This window comes from Acomys minous, assembly GCF_964271855.1.
Source record: "Acomys minous genome assembly, chromosome: 8".
Taxonomy (NCBI): domain Eukaryota; kingdom Metazoa; phylum Chordata; class Mammalia; order Rodentia; family Muridae; genus Acomys; species Acomys minous.
Genome location: NC_140489.1, coordinates 1,075,908 through 1,081,907, shown reverse-complemented (window position 1 = coordinate 1,081,907; position 6,000 = coordinate 1,075,908).

Here is a 6,000-nt window from a genome sequence, read left to right as displayed (position 1 = left end):
AAGCAACTCCCTTAAATTGTCTTCTGAGCTACACATCAGTGTGTGTGTGTGTGTGTGTGTGTGTGTGTGTGTGTGTGTGTGTGTCTCCAATGGTTGACACACACACACAAATATACAGTCTAATTTTAAAAAAACAATTATTGCTCATACTCTGTTTTGAGTGTCTTATAGCCCACAGGCAGAGAGAGCTTTCATGGGGGAAGAAACTTAAGCTGTGTAGCATCCCCATGGTGTTCTATAATTTGCGTAGAGTGACAAACTGAGCATAAGAAATACCCTTGGCACAGCCCTTTACCAAGTTCTGCTTATGAGAAAGAAGGGCTGTATTTAACGTTTTTCTAGTAGACTAGCTCTTCTAGCCCCCTTTGTCCATTATTCCTCTCATGCAATCCATCATCAATGAATACATGAATATTTATGTCCATCTCTAATACGTATGGCTCTTTAGCAGGCAATTCTCTTAAAGACCACTGCAGTGTTCTGTGAACAAACATCATTGGGCTCCCATGACCTTTTGTATGCCAACTATTAACCTGATTAATTTGACTTACAGTATCACAGGCAAGCCCTTGTAGGGACACAAAAATGTAAAGGACGATGAGTTAGAAACACCGAAAGAAAGCCAGCATCCCGACGGTCAGATCTGAGACAGTGAGGTGTCGCAGACACCACTGGGTGGGTGGAGGAGGAGCCTGAGGCCCGAGGCCTGATGCTGCGGGCCATTCTAGAAAAATTCTCTACACTGTTTTTGTTTTCATTTTCTATTTAACAACAATTCACAGACTTTATGTTGCCACGCCCTCCCCACACATTTCTGCTACCTAACGTTTTAAGTTTTATGTGGGGTTACCTTCACAGAGGAGTCCAGGTGAATAAACTTGGAGATAAGATAAAATATAAGAATCTCAATGCTGCGTTTTCATGCCCAGAACCAATTAAGAGGTAGATAAGGAAATCTAGCAGATAGAAGCTCCCCTATAAAATTACAAGCTTCTTTACTGATTGGCTCTTAAGGGCAATACTTAGATGCATGAACACAAAAGGGTTTGCATGTTATGTTATAGAATTTGGCCAAACTTGCTCTGAAGGAGACAGATTCATGGCGCCATAGAGAACAGCTGAAAACCACCTGCAGGAAAGGTAAAATGGGCTCAGCAAGTGTGGTGAGTAGCATTGTCAGTTGAACAGGACCTGGAACCATGAACCACTTAGGAGGCAAACCTCTGGGCAGCCTAAAGCTAGCCTCTCAGAAGGCTTGAGAGCAATTAGCCAGGTTGGGTTCCTTGGAGTAGGAAGACTCGCCTTCCCTGTGCGCAGCATCATTCTGTGGCTGGTTACGTAAGCTAAGTACATGGAGAGAGCAAGCAACACGTCCATGACTGCTTCCTGACCAGGACGCAGTGTGAGCAGCTGCCTCACACTCTTGTCACCATAGTGGACGGTACCCTTGAACTGTGAGGAAAAAAAACCCTTCCGTAAGTTGCTTTATTGGGCATTTTGTCTCAGCAATGGGAGAAGTAACTAAACCAGCGGAGTCTGGAGCCGCACGGACCTGCTCACTGGTCTACTGTGTCCTGACTGCCAAGTTTCCTTCCTCTAGGAAGGAGAATTGAAGGATCAGAGAAAGAAGAGCAGTGCAGCTCTAACCAGCACCTCTCAAAGGGTGGCTTGAAGACCAGCTGCATCTGGTCCCTAGGGAAAGACGCAAGTTCTGGAGCTCTGACCAACTGGACCAGATCAGTGCATCTCACAAACTCTAGGCATTCTTATATTCCCTATGGCTTGAGCACCTAGCGTCAAAAGAATAAATTTCTTGGAACTTTTTGTTTTTACTTTGAAAACAAATTACTCAACAACAACAATAGCAATTATTGTTGTTGTTGTTGTTATTATAGTAGTGTGCATGTACACACACACACACACACACACACACACACACACACACACACGTGTACATGAGGACATGTGTTTGCCCCATCACATGTGGACGTCAAGGACAACGTTTGGAATCACTTCTCTAGGCACAGTCCTTTATTTCTGCGGTGCTACAATTTAGCTTCCAGGTGATCCCCCTGCCTCTGTCTCTCATTTCACTGGCATATAGATGTCTGTCACCATATCCATCTTTTTTCATGGGTTCTAAAGACTGAACTCAGGTTATCAGGCCTGCGTACCTGGTGAGTTTACCCGCTCAGCCATTTTGCCAGCTCCCTCATGGAACTCTTTTGAAAGGTCAAGTTACCTAGGCCTTCTTGTGACAAATCAAGCCATCATCTCTGAGGTGGGGCCAATTACCAATAGATTTAGTACCTATGATGGTGATTCAATATGAAGGCTTTCTGGACATAGCAGGTGTTTGAAATGAACTCATCCATAGGCAGTGTGTGTGTGTGTGTGTGTGTGTGTGTGTGTGTGTGTGTGTGCGTGTGATCAGGTAAATCCCCTAACCTCCACCATGTATGCACACTCCTGGGGATCTGTGTCCTGCAGTTACCAGGATGGGCACTTCTCAACTCAGGCAAATCTGTCCTCCAGAGGGCAGCTGATTGGCACAAGTGGGAGACCACATGTAGCCAGCATTTTGTGGGAAGACTACCCAACCATACATAGCACTGATGCTGGCAACTAAGAAAAACCCAGTTAAAAATGGCAGTCGTGCTGAGGCTTCTCCGATCTGCTTCACAGCACGTGATGTCGAACCTACCGCATACTTATGTTCACAGATATGAACGCAGTAAAACTGCATTTTGAAGCACAGATTAACAAGCTACCTCTCTCTCCTTTATTTAGGCTAAGCAAGAGACGTTGTAAGCCTCGAGCCCCCGTTGTTTCCCTTGACAGCTTCTAGAGCCTATCTCCCTACTCACCAAGTCTCTTTTCTCACAGATTGCCGATGCACTGAGGCTACTTGACGATGACTCAACACGTCCCAGCTGTGGTCCAGTTCTTTCACAGCTGGCTGCCGCCGTGCAGCTTCTTGGCATACTGTCCGAAGTATCTTAGTGAATGCAAAACTCAAGCCCTGTGGTTTTATAACTCCACAGGCAACACCTCTTGCCGTGGCATTGGAACTCCATGGTGGTGGCCCCAATCGGTATGCACAGGTCATCTCCATGACTGAGTTTTCTGAGCAAACCTTTCTTCTCTCTTTCATATAACCTCGTCAACAGAGCACAGGTTATTTCTTGTTCTGTGTATTTTATTTTGGGTTGTCACAGAGGATAGAAGGCTGCTAGTTAAATCTAGGTATCAGTTAAACCAAAAAAAAAAAAAAAGGTTGAGTGTAAAAAAGCCCTGGATATTTCTCCATATCGAGAAATATGTGTGTACCGAGTGTGAAGATTATTTTGTACTCGTGTGATGAACAAATCCAACCAAACCTTTTGCTGTTTTGGTCTTTTGGGTTGTTTGCTTGGTTGGCTGGCTTTGCCATTACTCCATGGGTACTCCATAACATTTACTTAATGCCTATTTTCTCTTTGAAGAGGTTTCCCTTTCTTGATAAATTACTAAATTAGTTGTTTTGTTTTGTTTTTTTAGAATGAAGGCTATGATGTAGACAGCTCATATCAGAACAGCCATGCTGTTTGTTAGGTTATCAATGTCTTGCAAACTTGTTAGAAAACTTCTCTGAGCCCCCTAATCAGCTTCCCAACACATCTCATGTGCCCCTGAGTCAGCAGCAGAAGACTTAACCGCTGGCACCTGAGGGGTTAACCGCTGGCACGTGAGTGGACATCATGAAGATCTGATCATGCACCCCGTCAACGACATCTCCTACTGTTGGACGTCGTGCAGGCAACTGTTTCTCATAGCAACCTTAAGTGTGACTCTCATTTTAAATCATGCAAACGATTCTCCAAAGACAACTCTCCAATACAGGTATAGTAATTGTGTCATTATATGTAACACATGTGGATAAAAACGTGTTGTCTCATGCGTGCTCATTCTCTTCCTGAGTGGGTCCCCCACCCGTGCTTCTCCTTCTACAGCGAACAGTGATGGCGCCCCTCTTCCCACGTTGCGCCCCCTTACTTCTTCTACAGCGAACAGTGATGGCGCCCCTCTTCCCACGTTGCACCCCCCTTACTTCTTCTACAGCGAACAGTGATGGCGCCCCTCTTCCCACATTGCGCCCCCTTACTTCTTCTACAGCGAACAGTGATGGCGCCCCTCTTCCCACGTTGCACCCCCTTACTTCTTCTACAGCGAACAGTGATGGCGCCCCTCTTCCCACGTTGCACCCCCTTACTTCTTCTACAGCGAACAGTGATGGCGCCCCTCTTCCCACATTGCGCCCCCTTACTTCTCCTTCTACAGCGAACAGTGATGGCGCCCCCTCTTCCCACGTTGCGCCTCCCTTACTTCTTCTACAGCGAACAGTGATGGCGCCCCTCTTCCCACGTTGCACCCCCCTTACTTCTTCTACAGCGAACAGTGATGGCGCCCCTCTTCCCACATTGCGCCCCCTTACTTCTCCTTCTACAGCGAACAGTGATGGCGCCCCTCTTCCTACGTTGCGCCCCCTTACTTCTCCTTCTACAGCAAACAGTGATGGCGCCCCTCTTCCCACATTGCGCCCCCTTACTTCTCCTTCTACAGCCAACAGTGATGGCGCCCCCTCTTCCCACGTTGCGCCCCCTTACTTCTTCTACAGCGAACAGTGATGGCGCCCCCTCTTCCTACGTTGCGCCCCCTTACTTCTTCTTCTACAGCGAACAGTGATGGCGCCCCCTCTTCCCACGTTGCGCCCCCTTACTTCTTCTACAGCGAACAGTGATGGCGCCCCTCTTCCCACGTTGCACCCCCTTACTTCTTCTACAGCAAACAGTGATGGCGCCCCTCTTCCCACGTTGCACCCCCCTTACTTCTTCTACAGCGAACAGTGATGGCGCCCCTCTTCCCACGTTGCACCCCCTTACTTCTCCTTCTACAGCGAACAGTGATGGCGCCCCTCTTCCCACATTGCGCCCCCTTACTTCTTCTACAGCGAACAGTGATGGCGCCCCTCTTCCCACATTGCGCCCCCTTACTTCTTCTACAGCCAACAGTGATGGCGCCCCTCTTCCCACATTGCGCCCCCTTACTTCTCCTTCTACAGCGAACAGTGATGGCGCCCCTCTTCCCACGTTGCGCCCCCTTACTTCTTCTTCTACAGCGAACAGTGATGGCGCCCCCTCTTCCCACGTTGCGCCCCCTTACTTCTTCTACAGCGAACAGTGATGGCGCCCCTCTTCCCACATTGCGCCCCCTTACTTCTCCTTCTACAGCGAACAGTGATGGCGCCCCCTCTTCCTACGTTGCGCCCCCTTACTTCTCCTTCTACAGCAAACAGTGATGGCGCCCCTCTTCCCACGTTGCGCCCCCTTACTTCTTCTTCTACAGCGAACAGTGATGGCGCCCCTCTTCCCACGTTGCGCCCCCTTACTTCTCCTTCTACAGCCAACAGTGATGGCGCCCCCTCTTCCCACGTTGCGCCCCCTTACTTCTCCTTCTACAGCCAACAGTGATGGCGCCCCCTCTTCCCACGTTGCGCCCCCTTACTTCTTCTACAGCGAACAGTGATGGCGCCCCCTCTTCCCACGTTGCACCCCCTTACTTCTTCTACAGCAAACAGTGATGGCGCCCCTCTTCCCACGTTGCGCCCCCTTAGTTCTACAGCGAACAGTGATGGCGCCCCCTCTTCCCACGTTGCACCCCCTTACTTCTCCTTCTACAGCGAACAGTGATGGCGCCCCTCTTCCCACGTTGCTTTTGCTGCCATAACAATCCCCTGGCCTTCCCGAGGGATTAGCCACGGTGCGATTCCCTGTCAAGGAGGACCCATTTATCTTCTCCCTGACAAATTTCAACACGTGCATAGCTCTAGCAGGAACATTTCTGCAGATTAATCCCTCACCCTTTCTCAAAGGGAAGAATTATTCTCAAACAATCTATTTCAATACAGAGTTCCTGGTGTGAAGTTAATTTCCGCAAACCTTGTGAGTGTGCTACTGAAAT